At 49.9% G+C, this 25,082-nt stretch overlaps 1 protein-coding gene and 1 non-coding gene across 3 annotated transcripts in view; one reads left to right on the forward strand and one right to left on the reverse strand.

Moving 5' to 3' along the window:
- RAB17 (RAB17, member RAS oncogene family) overlaps nucleotides 1–22,187 on the reverse strand; it is a 38,018-nt gene extending 15,831 nt beyond the window's left edge. The window contains exon 1 of one of the 2 annotated variants that reach the window (XM_081491121.1): nucleotides 22,140–22,187. The gene's annotated coding sequence lies outside the window, so the exon portion shown is untranslated. Of the gene's footprint in view, nucleotides 1–22,129 lie in introns of both variants that reach the window. The other variant, XM_081491120.1, reaches the window with a different exon arrangement.
- Nucleotides 22,188–23,037: 850 nt separating this feature from the next.
- Nucleotides 23,038–23,109, forward strand: TRNAG-CCC (transfer RNA glycine (anticodon CCC)). Its single transcript has one exon. It is a non-coding gene; the product is annotated as a tRNA-Gly (tRNA).
- The last annotated feature ends 1,973 nt before the right edge of the window (nucleotides 23,110–25,082 follow it).

Genomic DNA, 25,082 nt, shown 5'->3' on the forward strand with positions numbered 1-25,082 from the left:
AAACACGCAATGATATGCCCTGGAGAAAAAGGGCTCTGTGATCAAAATAAACTTGGGAAAACTCTTTGTATTTTTTTATTACAGAAGATGTCCAGCATGTGCCCGAACAGAGCAGAAGGGGTCATCCTGGTGAACCTCGCACCTCCATCGTCCACTGCCCAAGAACGAGCTGTGGCCAATCTTGTTTCACCCACATCCACAAACTCCACTCCCAACAAGGATTAGTTTGAGGGGATTCCCTACGTCCTATTATTTCTTCCACAAATCTCAGTATATGTACATGCATTCTCTTTCTCCTTGCAATTTATTTGTGGAAGAAATCATATTTTCTGATAGTTTTCGGCCTGGATTTTGCTGACTGCATCCCTGTGTGGTCATTGAACGTGCTCCTGCAAAATCTGTATTTTCTGTGGCCTGGTGGCTCCAAGCAGAGCTCTGATTGGACACTGGCTGTCTTTTGGCAAGAATGCTTTTGTGAGGGTGGCGCATGTTTCCTCAGGAGGCAGATAATGCCTGCTGGTCTCTTTGTGATATTAATAGCACTGAAGACTATCTCTAAGTCCACTGTTTCATTAGGGGGCTGCAAAGTGGTGGCATTCTACTGTTATCATTCTGTCTTCATCTGTTGTCTAGATTTCCCTTCACGGTCCAGTAGTCATGTATAGATGTGAGAGCTGGACCACAAAGAAAGCTGAGCACTGAAGAATCGATGCTTTTGAATTGTGGTGTTGGAGAAAACTCTTGAGAGTCCTTTGGACTGCAAGGAGATCCAACCAGTCAACCCTGAAGGAAATCAACCCTGAATATTCATTGGAAGGACTGATGCTGAAGCTGAAGCTCCGATACTTTGGCCACCTGATGAGAAGAGGTGACTCATTGGAAAAGACCCTGATGCTGGGAAAGATTGAGGGCGGGAAGAGAAAGGGATGACAGAGGATGAGATGGTTGGATGGCATCACCGACTCAATGGACATGAGTTTAAGCAAACTCCAGGAGATAGAGAAGAACAGAGGAGCCTGGCATGCTGCAGTCCATGGGGTCGCAAAGAGTTGGACATGATTTAGTGACTGAACAACAACAAAATTGTCTGAATTGGGGCTTCCCTGGTGGCTCAGTGGTAAAGAACTCGCCTGCCAATGCAAGAGACATGGGTTCAGACCCTGGGTCAGAAAGATCCCTTGGAGAGGGAAATGGCAACCCACTCCAGTATTCTCGCTTGGAAAATCCCATGGACAGAGGAGCCTGGTGGCCTACAGTCCATGAGGTCACAAAAGAGTTGGACATGACTTAGCAGCTAAATAACAGCAACGATTGTCTGCATTGCTTCTAGAAAAATCTTTCCCTGAAAATTGGCCAAATCCACCTCAGAGCCAGCCCATCTTGTGAGCAGAGCCTCTCCCATCTCAATGTAGGAAGGGAAGGGACTCTGAAGAGGGAAGGGAGAGAGAGCAGTAGGAAGCAACCCCCAACCCCAACCCGCCAATGTCCCCAGCAAGCAGCCAGGGCCACAGACTGGTCTGCTCTGCCCTGTGGGGACAAGAGGAAAACAACTGAATTTGGGATAAAAGTTTCAAAACAAACAGGAGCGAGTTCTAAATACCAATGAGACTTTCTAAACAGAAAATGCCTGGGGCTACCACGCCTGGCAGACAAGGGCTCACAAGCCTATCTGCTCCCCAGGGAAAGGGACTCAGCAGAGCTGAGTGGTTATTGGAGACCACATCTGGAACCCCATCTTCCTCGGGAAACTTAATGGTGTCAGTGGGTGACATCCCGCCAGGGCACCCTGCAGCTTCTTCTGCAACCCTCAGACCCACAGCTGCCTGGGGTTGGGGGATGGGTTCTACAAGGGCCAGCCCTCTCTCCAGAACCCACCACCCATGCAAGAAGTCAAAGCTGTCCTGCTACAGATCCCTGACCCACGGATAGAAATGAAACTCAAAGGCAAAGTAAAATAGGGACTTCCCTGGTGGTCCAGTAGTTAACACTCTGAGCTACCATGGCAGGGAACATGGGTTTGATCCCTGGTGGGGGAATTAAAATTCCGCATGCCAAATCCCACGGCCAAAAAAATAAATAAATAAGTTAAAACCCTTTTTCCAAAAAAGACACAGTAAAATAAATACTAAGGACAAACGGGGAGCCCCCGAAGTGGCTGGCCCTCCAGGGATAAAATGACGCCTGTAATGCCTCTCTGCAGGTCAAAGGGCAAACCAGAGTCTGGAAAGCAGCCTGAAGCCCAGGGAGAGATAACAGACAGACATAGGCTCAAAGTTCAGGGGTTGCTAGAGCCACTTATCTGTCAACCACATTGCCAAATAATCTGGGGAATTTGTCTCACAGTGGAGCAGCTACATCTGCTCTCTGTTCACAATGATGCAAATCCCTCTCCAGCCACAGTGTCCTGTCTTTTCTCACAGCTGCCACCCCTACATCACCCCCAGCCCGATACCCACTGCCCCCCAGCCCATCGTGTGTCCAGTCCCCGTAAATAGCAGCTCATAAAAGAGACAACACGCCCTGCCATCGTCAGACCTGCAGCCCCCTGTTCCTCTTCTTGATTGAAATGATCTCAGGGTCTAACTCTACCTTAATTCACGTACTTTGATGGTAATCATTTCTCTCTCGCTGGGCTGTAACCTCTCCTGAAAGCAGAACGTTCACGGAGATTGTTGTTATTGTTGTTGTTGTTGTTCAGATGCTAAGTCATGTCCGACTCTTTGCGATCCCATGGACTGCAGCACGCCAGGCTTCCTTGTCCTTCACTATCTCCCGGAGTTTGCTCAAACTCATGTCTATTGAGTCGGTGATGCTAGCTAACCACTGAAATTACAGTAGGTGCTCAATAAATATCTCATGAGTGAACGTGGGGTTGGCTTAGCAAGAAGCCAGCATGTCAGACATTTGTGTAGCCAGCCCTACCCCTGGCAGCTTGTCAAGCAGTAGGCTGGGGTCTCTGCAGAAAGAGAACCAGAGGAGGGGGCCTCCAGTGGGCCCTGAGACCAGCTTCCGCCAGGCAGCTCAGCCTGAGACAGCAAGAAAAGTAGAAAGTTATGAACGTTGGGTCACCAACTCGATGGACATGAGTTTGAGCAAGCTCTGGGAGTTGGTGATGGACAGGGAAGCTTGGCGTGCTGCAGTCCATGGAGTTCCAAAGAGTCGGAAACAGCTGAGCGACTTAACTGAACTGAACTGAACTGCCTTTAGGATCACCCTACATTCAGATGAAGCTGCTAAAACAGCAGATAAAACCTTGACCAACTTGGACGGGTCTTGCTTCCTTAAACAGATTGGTTGACTAATCAAACCTGGAGTCACTGTACAGAGACAGTACTGTGCACGCGAGAGATGGAAGCCACGTCTCCATGACCCCGAAACAAGAAGCTTCAGACTATGGAAAGCAAAGAATAGAAGTGTTGGCATCACAGCCCTTTACCAAGTGAGAAGCCCTTTAATAAGGAAAACATGACTTCCAGGAGCGCAAGTCACTTATATGGACTGATTTCAGTTCAGTTCAGTTCAGTCGCTCAGTCGTGTCCGACTCTTTGCGACCCCATGGACTGCAGCACGCCAGGCCTCCCTGTCCATCACCAACTCCCGGAGTTTACCCAAACTCATGTCCATTGAGTCAGTGATGCCGTCCAACCATCTCATCCTCTGTCGTCCCCTTCTCCTCTCGCCTTCGATTTTTCCCAGCTTCAGGATCTTTTCCAATGAGTCAGCTCTTCGCATCAGGTGGTCAAAGTATTGGAGTTTCAGCTTCAACATCAGTCCTTCCAATGAACACTTAAATGGACTGATCTAAGACGAACTAATTAGCTTCTGAGTTTAAAATTCCCCGAACCCCTTAAATGTGGCCCCAACCCTGGATTGCAGAGAGGGAGACTTGTCTCCTGTCTCCTCGCTGGTCAACCTCAAATTAAAGCTCTGTCTTTTCTCAAAAGACAGTGCCATAGTGTTGGCTTCTCTCTGTGGAGGTCAGGGAGCCCTTGCCCCACAAGATGGCAGGGGAGGAGGAGACTGAAGCTAAGGGACAGGCTGTGTCCACCGAGGAGCAGGGGCAGCAGGCTCGGGGCCCCTGCATGGCTCGGGCGCACACAGGCTTCTGTTGAAGATGAGCAAGAAGCCTCCGGGGGCCTGGTGTTACCTCACCTTACAGAGAGACGAGAAGCTTTTCTAAGACCAAGATTCAGGATTCAAAGTCAGAGCAGACTCAAGAGGGAGGATGGGTGGGGTAGGCTTGGATTGGGAGTTTGGGATTAGCAGATGCCAGCTGGTATATATAGGATGGATAAACAACAAGGTTTCTACCATATAGCACAAGGAATTATATTCGCCATCCTGGGATAAACCATGATGGAAAAGAGTATGAGAAAGAATATATATATAACTGCAGCACTCTGCTGTAAAGCAAAAATGAATGCAACATTGAAGATCAGCTTCAATAAAACAAATTTAAAAAAAAAATTTTTTTAAAGCCAGAGCAGGCTGCCTTCATGTCCACACTGTATTCACCAGGCATGAGCATCATTTCAACCACTTACAGAGGCAGCAGGTCCCATGTTCCATCCTTGTCTAGAACTGCTGCTGCAATGAGCCTGCTGGGGAGCCGCCAGCCTGAGCTCACCATCCTAAAGAGGGTCAGCTCAGTAGCAAGCTTCACTCCTTAACTACCTGTTCTTTGGCCAAATGTGGAGAAACGGTATAGAGCTGGTGATGACCAAGGGCTGGGATGGGGAAAGTGGAGAGATATGGGTCAAAGGGTGCAAACTTCAGCTGTGAGATTCGTGAGTTCTGGGGACCTCGTGTGCAGCATAATGGTTAGAGCTGATACTGTATCACATACTTGAAAACTACCAAGAGAGAGATCTTAAATGTCCCCACCTGGTACGTCTATACAATGGAACATTATTCAGCCATTAAAAGGAACAAAACTGGGTCATTTGTAGAGATATGGATGGAGCTGTTATACAGAGTGAAGTAAGTCAAAAAGAACAAAACAAATATATATTAACGCATATATGTGAATTGTAGACAGACGCTTTACCGTCTGAGCCACCAGGGAAGCCTAGAAAAATGGTACAGATGAAGCTATTTCCAAGGCAGGAATAGAGACCCCCATGGAGAGAAAGGACACACGGAAACAGGGAGGGGAAGGAGAGGAGAGGATGGATTGGGAGAGTAGCCCCGACATATTGACACCAGCATGTGTGAAGTAGACAGCTAGTGGGAACCTGCTGCCCAGCACAGGGACCTCGGCTCTGTGATGACCCAGAGGGCCAGGATGAAGGTGACCGGCAGGGAGGCTCTGCAGGGAGAGGACATGTGCATACACATAGCTGAAACCAACGTCAGAAACCAATGCAACATTGTGAAGCAATTATACTCCAATTAAAATAAATAAATAATTTTTTTAAAAAAGACAAGGTAATTATGTGAGGGGGTAGAGGTGTTGGCTCAGCTATGGTGGTTATCATTTTGCGATATGCAAACATATGCAGTCAGCACGTAACAAGCCTTAAAGGTACACAATATTATATGTCAATTATGTCTCAGTAAAGCTCAGAAAAAGGAACACTTTTAAGAATGGACTCCCTAGCTTTCTGTGACACCCACACTAATGCCCTCCTTCTTGCTAAGTACATAAGACACCTGCTGAGAAGCAGGTATTCCACTGACCTGTGCTATAATTCTACATAAAGAGAACGTTCCAGCACACCAACAGCAATGCATTCTCAAGCATTTAAAGATACCTCTTTGAGTTTTCTTTTCTATTTATGTGCACAAATAAAACTCAAATCAAGAAAATGTTTAGTCCAAAACATGTCTGAATTAACCAAAATCGGTGGAGTATAAATAAACATACAGGTGACACACCACTTTATCTACAAATATTATTTTGCTATAAACATAAACACATAATTGTCAACATGAAAAAATCAATTTACCCGTAACCCTATTCCCTTTTTACGAGGGACAAGATGTTGCCTACTTTCTTCTAGTTTGTTTCTCAGAATCTTCCCAACAAACCATCATTTTGACATAAAATTAAGTATCCTACATTAAAAAAATAAAAGCTGTATCAAGGGTAGTTTCCACATCGCTTTTATGTTTAACGTGTTTAATGACCACATAACATCCCTACGATGATTTCAGTTTGCTGAACTATTTCTCTGTTACCAGATGTTTACTTGGTTTTCTTTTTTATTTTCTGTAATAAATAAGACTGCAGTAAGCATTTTCCTGTGTGATTTTTTGTGTGATTACATGTCATAAGCATTTTATAATCAGAGGTTGGAGCCCTCTGTTCAGGGAGAGAATCAAAAACATGACTGCTGACTCGGCCTCCGGAATTTCACGAAGATGGGGTGACGGACAGGGAAGGCTGGCGTGCCGTAGTCCGTGGGGTCGCAAAGAGTCGGACACGACTGAGCGACTGAGCTGAACCGGGGTGACTGAAGTCTCCAAATGCAGAGACGTTCTCAAGAAGGCCACGCTCATGCTTGAGGCCAATGGGGACACCCTCTAGAACCTTCCAGTTTGGGGCTTTTCTTTCTTACAAGCTCACATCCCTCCACTGAGGGAGGAAGGAGAGGACGGGAAATCCAAGCCAGTCTTCCTGGGGAGGGGACACCCCAGGGAGGGTCCGGTCTGCTGTCTGCCCACGACCTCCTCCCTCGCTGGCCCCGCCCAGTGGGCAAGGATTACGGCACAGCTGTTTACCCTGAGGTCAGTCGGTGTCCTGATCCGTCATCTGTTGGAAATGGATTCAAGACTTGAACTGGATTTTCCCGGAGGCCACTCTTTAAACCAGCTGCCCTGCTGGCCCAGCAGTAAAGAACCCGCCTGCCAAGCAGGAGACACGGGTTCAACCCCTGGGTTGGGAAGATCCCCTGGAGAAGGAAAGAGCAACCCACTCCAGTATTCTTGCCTGGGAAATTCCATGGACAGAGGAGCCCACCCGTCCACGGGGTCGCAGAGAGTCAGAAAAGAGTCAGACATTAGTCAATGACTAAACAACAAGGAGATTGAAGGCGATTCTCTCAACAGGAATCTCCTGCTGGACCCTTGACCTAGCAAACCACGGGGGACAGGCGAGGACACCTCTGACACTCAGGAATATGCGCTCCCGGCCCTTCAGTCTCCACTTCTGATTCTGTACACGGGGGCGGGGGGGGTCATGCACAGACACACAGACCCAAAGGTGCAAACCCACATGACACACAGATATACACACACCCACACACATGCACCCACACTAATACACGACAGACACACACAGGTGGACACAGACACACAAAGGTACAAACACACATGACACACAGATATACACACACTCACACACATGCACCCACACTAATACACGACAGACACACACATACAGACACACAAGTGCACACAGACACAGACACAGACTCACACACACACACACTACAAACCTCTCAGGAGTTTAAACCCTGACTCACGTGTTCCCCAGGCCTGGTCACTTCCAGCAAGCCTGACAGCCGGTCATCACTGGGTCCCCCAGGGCACCGATCTGGGTCCCCTTTCTCCCCCCTACTTCTGGTCAGGCGGAAGGCCTGCTCCCTCCACAGGCAGGCTGGGCGTGGCTGTGTCCCAGGGGCCAGGCAGAGGCTCGGCTCCAACACAAAACAGGTGAGAGGCAGCCTCCCCAAGGTCAGGCCTCCTCCCTTCCAGAGAAGCTCCCGGGGCAAGGTGCGCCGTGGTCACGTGGTCACCTGGGGCCGGGGGCCTGGCACTTAGCCCGGGCGCCGTGGGAGCCTCTGAGCACCTGCCGCATCTGCCAGAAGTGCCACTCCTCCCCGACCCCGGCTCCCGCTGAGTTTCTCAGCTTTGTTGTGAGTCTCATTTCAGCGCTACAGATTTATTTCCCTCTGCGCCTTCCTCAAGATGTGGGGCTCTCTGTTGTGCTTGAAACTAGTAGCTCAGAAGAGAAGGAAGTATTTGGGTCAGAAGAATTCACTGCTGCCACAAACAGCCGGGAGCCGGCGTGGGCGGTGGGGGTGGGGGCCTGTGCCTTTCCAGGCCCGCAGGGAGCAAGGTCCCTGAACTGGACTGAAGTTGAGAATCCCTGCCTCTGTTTCCCAGCAGAGGAAACCTCATGGATGATCAACATAAAATAAAACTGCATGTAGAAATCTGTGACCTGTGGCCCCAGAGCCCCCAGTGACTGCCCCAAATCCATGGTGCTCCCACCGCAGCCTGGAGTGGGGCCAACGCAGCACCTCCAGGTGGACGGGGGCTCAGGGCCTGTGTGCCCGTCTGTCGCTGTGTAACAAGAAACCGCCAACTCGGAGGCTTACAGCACACATTTATAACCTCACAGATTCCACGGGTCAGGAGCCTGGGTGCAGCCTCACAGGTCCTCTGCCCAGGGTCTCACAGGCTACGGTCAAGATGCCGGCCAGGTTCCGTCCTTTCTGAAACTCAAGGTCTCCCCACGCTCTTGTAGTCTTGGTGGAATCCAGTCTTTCCCGGTGCAGACCTGGGGTCTCCTTTTGCTACTAGCACCCTGTCGGGGCCAGTCTCACCTCTTAGAAGCCCCTGCAGAAGGCTCCTGGGCAGAACCCCCAGGCCTTCTCACACGTGGCCACTTGCTCAAGGCCTTCAGGATCTCACTCTGACTTCCAGACCTCCACCCCGTCTCATCTGATTAGGTCAGGCCCACCCAGCACGATCTCCCTTTCCTTAACTCAGAATCAGTTGATGAGGAACCCTAGTTCCATCTGTGAAAATGCCTTCTTCACCTTTGCCATGTAGTGCACCCTAATCTCAAGGGTGGCATCATGGCGTCCAGACCCTGGGCACCCTCAAGGGGAGGGGATTATCCGGGGTGTGGACACCTGGGGTGGGACTCTCAGGACTTGAGCCAAAGCACAAAGGGGTGGGGCACGCACCATCCCACCCCCACCCCCCAGGTGACGCTGAGCGAAAGCGAGCCGCTGGTGGGTGTCGAAGAACCTCCCCTGGGGCCTGGACTCAGGCCAGCCCCAAACAACCAACCTGTTCTCACCTCGAAAGGCCACGAGAGGCCAAGATTCAGATGCTCAGGAGGGCCTGGGGGCTCATCGCTTTTGTGGTCTTAGGGTCACCCCGCATGGCTGTCATTTGGGTGGGTCTTTTCCCTGAAACCTGCGGGTTCCTCGCACATGGACCTTGGCAAGTCGCTCCCCTTCTCGAGACCCGACCCCTCATCTCTAAGGTGGGGGGTTGGACCAGACGGCTCCAGACCTCCCTCCACCCCCAGCCTCAGTGACTTGATCTCAGCCCCAGGCAGCCACACTTAAACCAGGGGAGGCCTTCCTGTGAGGGTGTGGGGAGTCAGGCCTGGGCACAAGCAAAGTCCCTGGTGGGCAGATGGAGACTTAGAACACAGACCTTCTGACCGCTAACCTCTCTGAGACCTGCACCCTAGTCATCATTGCTGGTGGTGGAAATTAGTCAAAACTTGTACATAAGCGACGGCACGCATGCCTGCTCAGTCACTTGTCATGTCCGACTCTATGTGACCCCATGGACCATAGCCCTCCAGGCTCCTCTGTACATGGGATTCTCCAGGCAAGAATTCTGGAGTAGGTTGCCATGCCCTCCTCCAGGGGATCTTCCCAACCCAGGGATCGGTCTCTCATCTCCTGCATCTCCTGCATTGTAGGTGGATTCTTAATCCACCTGGGAAGCCCAACCAATTTACTTATGTGACCATAATTAATGTTATTTTTATATGGCCATACAAACTTTTAACTTTCTCTCTTTGCATTTATCAACTTTCCTGTATGGACATTCACAGGAAAAATTTCCTCCATGCCAATTAATCAGTCCACAGATACAGGCACACATGGGCATATTCCCCTTTCAAAAGAAATGCAAAATTATAGGATTTGGGAGGTGAAGGGGCCCCTGGGGACCATCTGGCCTGAGCACCCACTGGCTGAAGAACAACCATTAGCACTGCCCACTGATTTTCCAGTCTCTGTTCAAATATCCATGTGGATCCTAGATCCTAGGATTTGACATCCTGAGAAAGTTCAAACATCAGGTTTTTGTAACTTTCCACCTTTGTGTCCTTCTGGGGTCACTTGGCAAATGCCTGACCCACTTCTGAATAAACATTTCTGAGATTTTTGAAGGCGTTATCAGGGCTTTTACCCAACACTGCCAACTGCCTGCCCCGGCCCCTGCTCCTCATGGAAGGACCCCATGGCCCAGATTGTCCACACAACTTTCTGGTAGACGTGCCTAGTGACCTGCTCGAGGCATCTGCGGGGGAGACGAGCCTCCTGTTCTTCTGTGGAGCCTCCTGGCAGGACTCTAGGTAAGAATCAACCTCACAGTGTGATAGAGATCTGAGACACAGATCTTCCAGACTGTTCTTACCTCCTAAGGACCTTGAGATAAGCAGGCATGACCTCCAGCCTCGTCTGGAAACCTTCACCTTCGTTTATCTCAATGGAAAATTCCAACAGGGGTTTCTGAGCACCAAGTTAAATTCCTCAGCTCAACAATCAGTTCAGCGCGTGGCCGCCTGCCAGGCTGGGCAGAGCAGAGGGGAGAGGCACAGAAGAAGCAAAGCGCTGCCCCGGGGCTCCTGGGGCTGCAGGATGGGAGGAGGGCGGCATCCAGAGAGGCCGTCCTGGCTCAGACCAGGTCCAAGCGGAGCAGAGGGCGCAGGCAGAGGAGAGCCCCTCGCTTGGCCAGAGCGAAGCGGGAAGGGTATCTGCAGGATAAAATATGGACACATGGATGCACAGGTGGATGGGAAACTTGCAGCCAAGAGAAGGAAGGGCTTTCTGAGCTCCAGGAGTACTGTGCGCACATCGTGAGGGCCTGGAACTGTGCACTAGGGGGCGCCAGTGAGTGCAGGTCACTATGAGCGCCTGTAACTGAGCGCTAGGGGGCGCCGGTGAGTGCAGGTCACCGTGAGGGCCTGGAACTGTGCACTAGGGGGCGCCAGTGAGTGCAGGTCACTATGAGCGCCTGTAACTGTGCACTAGGGGGCGCCGGTGAGTGCAGGTCACCGTGAGGGCCTGGAACTGAGCGCTAGGGGACGCCAGTGAGTGCAGGTCACTATGAGCGCCTGTAACTGTGCACTAGGGGGCGCCGGTGAGTGAGGGTCACTGTGAGGGCCTGGAACTGAGCGCTAGGGGGCGCCGGTGAGTGCAGGTCACCGTGAGGGCCTGGAACTGCACGCTAGGGGGCGCCAGTGAGTGCAGGTCACTATGAGCGCCTTTAACTGTGGACTAGGGGGCGCCGGTGAGTGAGGGTCACTGTGAGGGCCTGGAACTGCGCGCTAGGGGACGCCAGTGAGTGCAGGTCACCACGAGGGCCTGGAACTGCACGCTAGGGGGCGCCAGTGAGTGCAGGTCACCGTGAGGGCCTGGAAGGGCACGCTAGGGGGGCGCCGGTGAGCGCAGGGTCTGCGGTGGGTGGCGGGGTGAGTGGGGAGAGGCCTTGTTCAATTCCACAAAGACTAGAAGACGTAAGAAACCAACATAGCTTCTTTTTACTGAGCACCTACTATTCACCAGGCCCTCTGCTAAGCCCTTAACTCGAAATCTTTGATTTCACCCCTGTCCTCAGCAACCCCAGCTTGTGGGTCACTCCCCAAGGGCCCGCTCCTGGCCTTGTTCCAGCTGTGCCTGCCGTCACAGAGGAAGAGTCCATGGGGCCAAGGGATGCAACTACTTAAAACCTGTGCCGCCCGCGACTTTTAGATCCTGAGAAGTCCCTAGCAGCCCCAAGCCCACCTCCTCGCAGTCCTCTGAACTGGCCTGTACCCCCTGCCCCCAACCAAAGCGAACCATGCCACCAGCGTGCACCCAGGCCAGGAGGCAGTGTGGTTGGGGACCCAAGAAAGTGAAAGTGAAAGTCACTCAGCTGTGTCTGACTCTTTGTGAGCCCAGGGACTATACAGTCCATGGGATTCTCCAGGCCAGAATACTGGAGTGGGTGGCCTTTCCCTTCTCCAAGGAATCTTCCCAACCCAGGGATCGAACCCAGGTCTCCCACGTTGTGGGCAGATTCTTTACCAGCTGAGTCACCAGGGAAGGCAGAGACACAAAAAGTCTTGATAAATGAAGAACTGTCCGCTCCCAGACTGGAGGTAAACACTGTAAGACCACACTGCCCCTCACCTCACTTCATTCTGTTCAAGGAGTTACCATTTCATGAATATGCCTGATAAAGCATATAAAATCCACCTGTACAGCATAGGCTGTTGTCACCTGGCTTAAGAACCAAGGCCTCATTTCTTGTCTCAGGGGGACAATATGTTTTCACTTCCAGTTACACCACTTTTAAGTAAACATTTTGGGACTTCTCTGGTGGTCCAGAGATGAAGAATCCACCTGCCAATGCCAGGGATACGGGTTCGATCCCTAGTTCAGGAAGATCCCACATGCTGCGGAGCAACTAAGCCCATGCACCACAACTATGAAGCCCACGCTTTGGAGTCTAAAGAGAAGCCGCAGCAATGAGGGGCCCGAGCACCATAACTACAGAGCAGCCCTCACTCATCACAACTAGAGAAAGTCCACACACAGGAACGGAGACCCGCACAGCCAAAGATAAATAAATAAATGATTTTTAAAAGATACAAATGCCAACTGTTTAAACACAAGTAAGTGTTTGGAGTGCAGCCTCTGATGGGGGAAATATTTATGATGTGAGCACATTTCCCATCCCATCTTTGCCATCATATACCTTCTGGAGTCTTCGCCTTGTCTGCCTCCTCCCATCCCCCACCACCACCTCCCGCCGCCATCCACGGGGCATCTCTCCAGGCCAGCCGCGTGGGGCCGACCTGGGAAGTGGATGGTGAGGTATGCCACTGGACAGGAAGGAAATGGATAAGGACCCCCCACCAGGGCAAATGAGCCAATACATCTCTTCCATACTTCAATTTTCAGCCTGCCTTTATGCTTAACGTGTGTCTCTTGTAAACAGTATATAGCATTGAGTGTTAACTTTTTCATCCTGTCTGCCTTCCAATTTAGACTCTGTCCTGTTTACCATTAATACAATTATTGATACAGTTAGAATCTGCCTGCAATTCAGGAGACCTGGGTTCGATCCCTGCATTGGGAAGATCCCCTGGAGAAGGGAAAGGCTACCTACTCCAGTATTCTGGCCTGGAGAATTCCATGGACTATGCAGTCCATGGAGCACAAAGAGTCGGACATGACTGAGCTGCTTTCACTTTCATTTCTCTGCTTAAGTCTACCATCTTGTTTGTTTTCTATTCTCTCTGTTCCTCTGTTCTTCTCCTTTTGATTTAATGAAGTACTATTAATGTTCTAGTCTCTCTTTTTTACTGTTTTCTTAAGTACCTTATTGTATCTTTCAGTTCTATGATTTCCATTTGGTTCTGTTTTAGAATCTCTAATTCTCTTCTGAAATTTGCCACTTCTTTTCCCATGATATGCACCTTTCCCTATAGATTCTCTATTGTATTTATCATAGTATTTTAAGCCCCTTATTTACCAGGTCTGGTTTGTGGGTCTGTTTCTACTGACTGATTTTCTGTGTTTTTCTTGACCATAGGTCACACTTTCCTGATTTTCCATATGTCTGGGAATCACTGTGTATCAGACATTGTGAATGATGTGTTGCTGAGACTCTGGATTCTTTCCCTGTGAAAAGTGTTGAGTTGATTCTAGAAGGCAGTTAAATGACTGGTGGGTCCTCTCTAAATTGTGGAAACTGTGCTTTACACTTTGTTGGAGTGGAAACTGTTTTTCTTTGCCTTCAGTCCTAAGGTGAACCTCAGTCCTGGGACACAGCCTTTGCCACGAAGCTCAAGACCTTCTGGGGCTTCAATGGAAAGTCTGAGGGGCCCACTAGGCCCCTCTACTCGCAGAAATTAGACCCCAAACTCATTGTTTCCTTCAGTGAGTGGGTGGCGGTGAAAATGACTGCTCAGCTCTTTAAACGTTCAGGCATTGCCTTCCTCTGGGCTTCTGGCAACCTCACCCATGCATGAGCTCTTGAGGGGACAGCTATGGATTTGAGCAGCATTAATGTACAATGTTTTGGGGCTCCCTTGTTTTTCAAGATTTCACCTCTCCATTCAACGACAGCAAATACACGTTTCTTAAGCTCACGTGGAGCATTCACTGAGACAGACCACTTTCTTGGCCATAAGACACACCTTAACAGATTTAAAATGATAGGAATTATCCAATGTCTGCTCTCTGACCACAGTGGAATTACATTAGAAATCAATAACAGAAAGGTAACTGGAAAATCTCTGAATTGATGAAGATGAAACAGCATGCTTGCAAATAACACAAATCAAAGAAGAACCCTCAAGAGAAATTTGAAAATATTTTTAACTAAATGAAAATGAAAACAAAAACTTATCAAAATTGTGGGATGTGGTAAAAGCAGTGCTTAGAGGAAAATTTGTAGCATTGAATATATATATATTAGAAAAGAAGATCTAAAATCAATAACCTTAAGTTCCCACCATAGGAAACTAGAAAAAGAAGAACAAATTAAATCCAAAGTTAGCAGAAAAATTAATAAGAATTAGAGTAGAAGTCAATGCAATTGAAAATAAGAAATCAGTAGAAAAAGTCAAAGAAATCAAAAGCTGGTTCTTGAAAAGATTAATAAAATTAATAAACCTCTGGCTGGGCTAAGAAAAATGGAAAGAAGAAACAAATTACTAATATTGGAAATGAAAACAGAGACATCACTGAGATCTCATGGGCATTAAGCAATAATAAAATGCTGCTATGAACAACTCTTTGCCCACAGGTTTGGTAACCTAGATGAAAAGGACCAATTCCTTGAAAGACACGATTTGCCAAAACTCACACAAGAAGAAATAGACAATCTGAATAAACCTACATTTATTATTAAAAAAATTGCATCCATAATTAATAATCTTCCAAAACAGAAAGCTCCAGGCCTAAATGGGTTCACTTGTAAATTCAACCAAACATTTAAGAAAGAAATTACATCAGTTTTCTACAATCTCTTTCAAAGGATAGAATCAGAGGAAATATTTCCTAATGCATCCTATGGGGCCAGCATTATCCTAATACCAAAACCATATACATTATAAGAAAACTGCCAGACCAATAACTCTTCTGAACACGGATGCAAAAATCCTTAACAAAATATTCTCAAATCAAATCCAACAAAGTATAGAAAGAATTAATTGTACACCATGACCAAGTGGGATTTATCCCAGGTATGCAAGACTAGTTCAATATTCAAGAATTAGTTAACACAATCCACCACATCAAGAAGCTAAAAAAGAAAAATCACACGATTATATCAGTAGATGCAGAAAAAGCATTTGCTAAGTCCAATACCCATTCATAAGAAAACCCCACGGTAATTAAGATTTCACCTCTCCTTTTCCAGCCACCCTGGCCACCAAACCCCATCCTCCGACTTCTCAGACCTGTAAGTTCTAGCTGCGCCACCCTGAGCAGACAGAGAAGAGCCCTCCGAGGATCACACCCATAGGCGTTTCAGCCAGTTACTCTCCAGTGTCGTGAAACAGTGTTTTACATTTTGTGTTGTTACTCGCTCTGTCATGCCCAACTCTCTGCGACTCCCTGGACTGTAGCCTGCCAGTTTCCTCCATCCATGGGATTTCCCAGGCAAGACCACTGCAGTGAGTTACCATTTCCTTCTCCAGGGGATCTTCCCACCACAGGTCAAACCCAGATCTCCTGCATTGCAGGCAGATTCTTTACCATCTGAGCCACTAGGGAAACCCATTCTACATTTTATCTTTGTGGGAAGATTAGTCCAGTACAAGCTCCTGCACCTTTACCAGAACTCAGACACCCCTGGAATCACTTTTTAAATTACCTTCAGTTGTTGAATTGTGTTTGTTTAAGGGTGAAGCCAAGCTGTGGCTGGGCCATGGGGTGCTGGAGTTAACACAGGTTCAACATCAATTTAGGGAGCTTGACTCCATACACAGGCTCCTTTGCTTAAGGAGAGTCGAGACACTTCTAGAAACTGCTACTGAGAATGTTTGTTTTCCTGGAGGACAAACTGGGAATGCTTCTCAGTGGGCTTGATGATAATACGGCCTTTGACTCAGCTGCAGCCCCACATGCAGAAAGCACCTAGAATCCAGAGGGCAGAACTGAGGAAATGATTCAGTTCTTGAGCTCATCGGCTGCTTTTAGCTACACATCATGCTGACAGTGAAATTACTCACCCTCCTGCCCAGCCAGCCATGGGGCACACGAGGCAGCCTTGGGGAAACGCGAAACTGGGACGATGGCGGGAGGGGGGACTTCAGCTCGATTTAGATACACTTCTGAGACTGAGACATAGGATACTTAAATCTAAGAGTGTTCTGAGCCACAGACCACTGGATTCCCTCCTTTCCCGGTGGTTCCTCAGCTTCCGCTGAGATTCCTGGCTGCCCTCCCTAAGGAAGAGGCTCTGGAGTAGACCTCCCCCAGCACCCACCCACCTGGACTTTCCCAAGTGCCGAGGCTCATCGGAGGGGTCACAGTCCATGCCTGAGAAGCCTTGGCTGGCATGACCACCGCAGAGGCTGCAGACTGCTGTGTCCATGTCCTCATCCAGGACGAGGGAGTAGGCGGCAAGGGGGATGCAGCCAGGATGCTCTCGGTGATGTTCAGAGGGAGCCAGGCAGGACTACGGGAGGATCCAGACATAGGGAAAACCCATCTCCTTGAAAAGTGGAGAAACAGTGCTTTCTACCCCCAAACATTGTGTGGGCACGTTGGTTCCCTCTATGGCTGAGAGAAGGAAGCTGTTTGAAGCCTCTCCCTTGCTTTGGGGGATTTGCTGTAGCCTTCACCACTCGTCACCTCATAAAAGCATCACCCCCATCCCTGCCTTTATCTTCACAAGGTGTCCTCCCTGTGAGTGTGTGTCTGTGTCCATCCTTCCCCTTTGATAAGGGCACTGGTCATGTGGGACCAGGGCCCACCCCAATGACCTCACTGCAACTCGATGACATCTATAAAGACCCTCTCTTCAGTTCGAAAGGACTGATGCTGAAGCTGAAACTCCAATACTTTGGCCACCTGATGTGAAGAACTGACTCATTGGAAAAGACCTTGATCCTGGGAAAGATTGAAGTCGGGAGGAAAAAGGGTCGACAAAGGATGAGATGGCTGGATGGTGCCACTGACTCAATGGACATGAGTTAAGCAAGCTCTGGGAGCTGGTAATGGACAGGGAAGCCTGGCGTGCTGCAGTCCATGGGGTCGCAAAAAGTCAGACATCACTGAGTGACTGAACTGAACTGAACTCCAAATACAGTCACATTTAGGGAGCTTAGGAATTCAACATGCAAGTTCTGGGGGGACATAATTCAACTCATGATACCATGGATGTCATAAATACTCATGAGAAGGTCAACCCATGTGCTTCTGTGTAGATCTGTCTCTGTAAGGAGCAGCTCGGGCATTTGTCTCAGGCCTGGTCATTTGGGGGTTCCTGAATCAAAAGGAGGCCTTTGGACTCCATGTGACTGTACTGACTTGAAGAGTATCCCCCAGATTCACATCCAAGAAATACCATGGGTTGCTAACAACCCCTGGAAGCCAGGACAGAGGCACGGATGCCCTCAGAGCTTCCAGAAGGGACCAACTCCACCCACACCTTGACTTCCAAGCCTCCAGAACCGTGAGACCACACGCGCCTGTTGGTTTAAGCCGTCCAGGCTGTGGTGACTTGTTACATCATTCCAGGACCCTAGTACAGAACTTAGACCAACTCGTGCCCTTTGGGAGGTTAGTAGACCAACACAGAACACCAGACCAAGCCCGGGGCCCTCCTGAGCACAGCCCTGCACGCCTGCACGGGTCACCCGCTAGATGCCCCCGGGGCCCCAGGGGTGCTGTGCATAGGGTCTCCGCAGCAGAGGTACTGCTGGTAACATGAATGCACACGCATCGTCACTTGTTAGTTCCGAGTGACTAAGACAGTTACCTTCTCTGGTCAAGCATTTGGCCGCGACAGCGGGAAACAAGAAGACAGAGACGGAGAGACAGAACAGGACCGTGGGGCTGTGACAGCCGTGGCCCTCTAGAGAGGCGGCAGAGTCTAATTTGACCCCTAGAACTGCAGAGTCTCGAACCGCTTCAGTCTAGCTCCTGTGAGATCTGCTGAGTGGTCAGAATTCCCTGGGCTGACGTCCTTGTCACTCTTCACAACTGAAGGATTGGCAACACAGTGTCCCTGCACTGCAGCTGGACTGGGACTGGGCAGGGGTGGGGGGTGGAGGGGGGTGGAAGCAGAGGGGGGAGTGGGAAGGGGGAGGGTGGGGCAGTGGAGATGGGGGAGCTGCAGCCAGGGAGTGAGGGGCTGAGCTGGTGCTGCAGACCCTGCTGGTGACAGAGCCCGGAGACCAGGCAGGAGTCCTCACCTGGAGATCACTTTCCCGCCCTCAGTGGGAGCGGGGATCCTTACAGCCACCCAGCTCCCGCCACCCGCTCTGCAGACAGGATGCTGTCTGGGGGAACCCTCAGAGCAATAGGGCTCTTGGCTGAAGCTGGAACCCCATATCACCTGCTCCCCTGAGGGCCAGTCTAGGGCCCACCGGGCCCCTACCCTGCCCTCCCCACTGCAGAGAGGAGAGTACAGCTCGGCAAGTGCAGAGAGAGGCTGAGCCACGGCCTTGGCATCAGACGGACTGGGTTTTGAAGATTGCTCTGAGCTTTGCTGGCTGTGTGACCTTCGCAGGTCACATGACCTCTCTGAACCTCACTTCATCTATAAATGATGAATAAAGTTGGGCCTTAGCCATGTGAAGTTGTGAGTACAGAAATGTCAGGTGTGGACAAGACCCAGCACAGGGCCTGAAACGGCAGGCACTCACAAGGAGATTTTGAAAACATTCTTTTGGTCGCAAGTCACCAAACCAACTCAAGCTAATTGGAGTCAAAGGGATTTTGTTAGACATCTACTCGTGTAGACGTTAGACATCTACTCATGTCTGACAAAACAGAGGGCAGCCAGACCTGGAAGGGAAGAGCTGTTAGCTTCAGGGATCCTCTGTGCGCCCCCCCCCCCATCTCTTGTCTGTGTCTCTGCTTCTCAGTACTCACAACAGCCCATGGTTCTGGTATTGACAAGGGAGCAGCCCTGCCTGACGTCAGTCCCTCCCCTGCCCCCACCCTGATTTCCCATACAGTCACCCACGGCCCATCAGCTGGACGAGGTGGGTGGAGGTAGGGGGACCACGACAAACATGGTGAAAAGAGGAAGCTCTGAGCAGAAAAGAGCCTCCTGAGCTGTGCAGGTACCCTGCAGAGTGATGCCTGTTACTTTAATAATTATCATTAAACTGCCTACAAACTCCAGAACTCAGCAACCAATCTGTCTTGTATTTTTTCAACTCCTCAGGGTAGATGTACCTAAAATGCATCCTGATTCCAGGTTGTTCAGAAAGTCACTTAGATGGACTGAATGCTTCTTGTCGTTGTTCAGTCGCTCAGTCCTGCATGACTCTTCGCAGCCCCACGGACTGCAGCACAACAGACCTCCCTGTCCTTCACCATCTCCCAGAGTTTGCCCAAGTTCACGTCCATTGAGTCAGTGATGCCACCCAGCCATCTCATCCTCTGTTGTCCCCTGCTCCTCCTGCCTTCAATCTTTCCCAGCATCAGGGTATTTTCCAATGAGTCAGTTCTTCACATCCAGTGGTCAAAGTATTGGAGCTTCAGCTTCAGCATCAGTCCTTCCAATGAATATTCAGGGTTGATTTTCTTGAGGATTGACTGGTTGGATCTCCTTGCAGTGCAAGGGACTCTCAAGAGTCTTCTCCAACACCACAGTTCAAAAGTATCAGTTCTTCAGTGTTCAGTCTTCTTAATGGTCCAACTCTCACATCCCTACATGACTGCTGGAAAAACCATAGCTTTGACTATATGCAACTTTGTCGGCAAAGTGATGTCTCTGCTTTTTAATATGCTGTCTACATTTGTCATAGCTTTCGTTCCAAGGAACAAGTGTCTTTTAGTTTCATGGCTGCAGTCACCATTCACAGTGATTTTGGAGCCCATGAAAATAAAGTCTCCCACTGTTTCCACCTTTTCCCCTTCTATTTGCCATGAAGTGATGGGACTGGATGCCATAATCTTAAGTTTTTAAAATATTTGTACCCCCCAAAAATTCACGTGTTGAAACCTAACCCTCAATGTGAGAGTTTTAGGAGTGGGGTCTTTGGGAAGGGAATAAGGGATGAGGGCAGAGACCTTATGAATAGGATTCAGGCTCTTGTAAAAGGGACCGCAGAGAGATCTCTCATCACCCCCACCCTGAGAGCACACAGTGAACCAGAAAGCAGACCCCACCATACACTGAATCTGCTCGCATCGTGATCTTGGCCTTCCCAGCCACCAGGACAGTGAGGAGTAAATCGCTATTGTTAATAAGTCACCCAATCTGCGGTGTTCTGTTACAGCCCAAGTGGACAGGGCAGCCTCTCAAAGCTCCAATAAAGCACCCAGCTCAGTGGATGAACCTCCCTGTTGCAGTCTCACAGCCAGAAGGGCCCTTGGCCTCGGTCTTATCAGACACACTCTTCTCTGTTATCTCCAAAGTGGGCTCTGTGGATTCTAGACTGGTGATGTGTTTCCAGGACAAGGTCTGAGGTCCGATGGGGCTGAAATGACCGTTCCTTGTGATCCTTTCTGGGAGAGTCAAGGCATTTGCGCACAGAAGCCCCACATTGCAACCAGCTCAACTTTGTGGAAACCAGCACTTCCGCCATTTGCTGGAGCCCAGACACATCTTTCACGGACTACCTGTTACCATGTTCTGGAATTAATGGTCCAGGAAACGTCCGTGGGGGGAAACCACCCAACTTGAGGCCAGCCCTCCTCAGGGTCTCTGCAGCTGGAGGTTCATCTGAGGCTCTCCGAATCTGCCATGGCATCCCTGGCCTCCCTTGGGGCCTGACGCCAAGAAGCCCCTTCCTCCGCTTGCCCTGTGACCTGCACCCATGCCTGCTCCCCGGCCCTCAGCGCCCCCATGGTCCACTCTGCTCAGCTCCCCCACAGCACCCAGGCCTCCCGGTTGCCTTTCTGGATGCTGTGTCTGTATCCCACCCACATTTCCTCCTGGAGCCAGACAGCACTCCCGAGAGCAGTCTGACACATCTTTTCTCTTACACAACAGATCTCAAAATTTACCCTCCATTCAGCGCCTATCAGACCCATCCTGTGTCCCCACAACTGTGCCGAGACCTACAAGGGCCCCTAGAAATGCCCTCTGGGAACTTACTGCGGAATGAGGCACGCCAAAGAAAACTTCACAAACTCAGTACTGATATAAACATTAAATGACTCGTGTCAGCTGTACAATAAGAGTATACGGGTCAGCCCCCAAGAGTAGCAAAGACACTCAGAATCATCAAAAACACAGTGCCCACCTCGGCCACCCAGAAACATGCAGCCGGTGTGCTGAAGAGCCACCAGCCTGGAAGGTCACGCAGGGGAAGGCAGGGGTCTGGTCCGACCCCGTCTCCTTCTCCAGGGGTGCTGTGGGGGACCCTTCTCCCTGAGCCCTGCGGCCTGAGGTCACAGTGGTCCTCCACAAACACAGCAGAGGGCAGGTTGCCTTCCCAGGCCCTGAACAGGAGCAAGTCTGCGGGGAGATTCTTTCCAGCAAGAATGGAAACTCGGAAGCCGCAATAAGCACAGGAAACACTGTGATCGAACGTGAGAGAGGACGTCTCGAGGACACCAGAAAAGGCTTCACCCCGGACGCTTCCAAAGGGTGGAGGGTGCCCACTCGCCTTGTTCCTGGAGGCCACTCAGGAAACAGTCATTGAACTGGTGAGTGAGCGAGTGACCAGTGGGTGAATATAACCGCAAAAACAAAGTCAGGCTTTTCTTCTGAAGCAAGGCCTCGCACAGAATGAAAGGGCCACGTGAATGAATGAATCAGTGAGTGAATAAATGCCCCGTTTCCTTTAGGAACTGAAATCATTTGAATATTGAATATGTTGCAATAATCTGAATGGATAGTTTTCCCTACAATACATTTATCAACCATCAGACAGAAGCAAGGTCTTGCTCAAGACTGGGAAGCGGAAAGTTAGGGATGTACTTTACACGAACACACACACAAACATATATACACTCATACTCACAGGAGCAGACCTGTGCACGGCGGCCCTGTCGGTCTCGTCTTTGCTCCCTCTCAGCCGTGCACAGACACGTCTTTGTCCCCTTATCTGGGCTTGTTTTGGAGGCTGTCTGTCCGTCCTTCCGGGACTGGCCCCTGCCCAACCTCAGCCCTGTCCCTGCCTCCCATGTCCCCCTCCTCCTCAAGGCCAGAGGCCCTCCTCCTGGGAGTCGGCAGCTCATCTCTGTCCTGCCAGAACAGACAGCGGCTTTGGTCAACAGCTAAGGTCTGGGGCTGAGCGAGGGTCCTGAGTCCCCTTCTCAGTGTAACAGGACTGGGGGTTCCCTGGAAAGAGGCAGATGGCTGCAGGGGAGAAAACAGTTTTCTCTCTACCCTTCCCAGTTCTTGGCTGAGATCTCTGAAATAAAAGACAGAGTAACAAGAGAAAAGCAAACTGAAGTTTAGTAACATATTTGTGCTGTGCTTCCTTGCTCAGTCGTTTCCGACTCTTTCTGACCCCGTGGACTGCAGCCCGCCAGGCTCCTCTGTCCATGGGAATTCCCCAGGCAAGAACACTGCAGTGGGTCCACGCCCTCCTCCAGGGGATCTTCCCAATCCAGGGATCGAATCCATGTCTCTTATGTCTCCTGCATTGACAGGCGGTTTCTTTGCCACTAATGCCACCTGGGAAGTCCCAAATCCCATCTTAATTAATGACAAAACAGAAACGTGGGGATTCAGTCACGAGACATTAGCAGGTAAACAGGGGTGAGGTTTGCTTGCAGATCTAAACGGTGCCTTCACCACTGATAAAGGTTTCTTGTAATTTACAGCCGACTTCTATTCCTGGTGCAGAGAGGGAGACCCCCCCTTATACATGGAGACACCCTTAAGATGTGTAGATTTCTCTTACCAAAGGGCAACTTTGGGACTTCCCTGGTGGTCCAGTGGCTAAGACTCTGTGCTCCCAATGCAGGGGCCCAGGTTCAATCCCTGGTCAGGGAACTAGATCCCACATGACACAGATAGGAGTTTACACGCCACAACTCATGATCCCACACGCAGCAACCAAGGCCTGGTGCAGCCAAATAAAAATAAATAAATATTTTTAAAAATTAAGTGATCTAAGTATTTTAAGAAAGGAAAAGGGCAACTTCTACTCTGTTTGCTGGGCTTTTCCTGTGTTTGTGTGCATGCGGCTCGGTCTGACTCTCTGCGACCCATGGACTGTAGCCAGCCAGGCTCCTCTGCCCATGAGATTCTCCAGGCAAGAATACTGGAGTGGGTTGCCATTTCCTCCTCCAGGGGATCTTCCCGACCCAGGGATCAAACCTGCGTCTCTTGTATCTCTTGCATTAGCAGGCGGATTCTTTACCACTGAGCCACCTGGGAAGTCTGTGTCTGCCGTTTCTCAAAATAATCAGCTCAGAATAAGCCTCACACCAAAAAGGTATATTTTGGGATAGCACATCCTGCTACCCTTTGGGGCTTAACACTTGTGCCCTCTGGGCAGTAAAACTGTGGCCGTGAAGTGAAAAGTGAAGTCGCTCGGTCATGTCCGACTCTTTGCGACCCCATGGACTGCAGCCTGCCAGGCTCCTCTGTCTACGGGATTTTTCAGGCAAGATTACTGGAGTGGGTTGCCATTTCCTTCTCGAAGGGATCTTCCCAACCCAGGGATCGAACCTGGGTCTCCCGCATTGCAGGCGGACGCTGTACCATCTGAGCCTCTAGGGAAGCCCGCTGCGGCCATGATGCCCATGTAAACGCAAGGCTGCAGCTCATCGCCTCGCTGCCTGGGCTTTCTAAGGTTACCACTTCCTGTGGGAACAAGTCCTGTGCGTCCAAGGACTGTGCTGCTCCTGCCTAATTTTCCCAGCAAGGGGCTCCGCCGGAGCAGAGCCGGTCTAGGCCTCCTTTCGCCACCTTGAGACCCACGGGGGACAGGAACCGCGTCTTGCTCATCATCCTTTCTCCCTGACTGTCTTGCACACAGTAGGTGCACTAACGTACATTTCTAGTGGGCTGGACTCTGCAAGGCACTTGGCAGGGTTGTGATTTCATTTAATCATCCCAGTGATGCTAACTTGCATAGTGATTAGATTTTACTGTGAATAAACAAACCAAAAAAAAAAAAAGTTTGCTAAGAAGAACACCATATAACCTTTGTTCTGCTTGAGGCATTGCTGAATTTTAGAAACTGCTTGTAACAAATTTTACAAACCGCTCTTTGTCTGGGGGTGTGGATATCAAGAACTCCAACTCGAGCACAGACTGCAAATGAGTAAGTTCCTAAAATAGCCTGAGTGCTGGCTCTGAGCGCTTCATCTTAGCCCAGAACCCTTGAGCGCTGTCTCGGTAGACAGTCACACGAGGCAAAGCTCAGGCTCTTCCAGGGTGTTCTCAATTGTTCGGTGCTATCTTAATGTAGAAAAAATTTCCAGTGAATTTCTCACGAGAAAGTCTTCAGAGCGCTCTTCAGTAGAACCAAAATGTGGGGAAATGTTGGTGCTATTTTAAAATTGGCAAATTCAGCACACCGAGCGCTCTTGCTCTTCAAAGCTACTGCCAAAAATACGGCGAGCATCTTCCTAGAATAACGAGAAAGACCTGAAACATGTGCATGCAGTCCCTGCCTGGGAGGAGTGGTGTTGAACAGCTGAAAAAGATGCTGTTTGCTCATAAATACAGCGATTCCTCAAGGGGAAAAGCTCCATTTGCTAACCGGTCCGTGTAAGGGGTGGAGAAGCCCAGTGACCTCCCACTCAAGGTGCCTCCCTGTCCTGCCATCCCAGCAAGGGTTGGAAAAGAATTTCCCGACACAGTGTTTCAGAAGGGAGTGAGTTTATTAAGAACAAAGAGCAGATGATTGAGAAACATAATTAAAAAAAATGGTGCCAGGTACCACAACAGTAACAGAACTTTGCTGTTTTCTGAGGTTTTGTTTTTTACCTTTTTTTTTTTTTTTAATGGAGTGT

This window comes from Giraffa tippelskirchi, chromosome 5 (assembly GCF_054371585.1).
Source record: "Giraffa tippelskirchi isolate mGirTip1 chromosome 5, T2T-mGirTip1v1.2.pri, whole genome shotgun sequence".
Classification (NCBI taxonomy): Eukaryota; Metazoa; Chordata; class Mammalia; order Artiodactyla; family Giraffidae; genus Giraffa; species Giraffa tippelskirchi.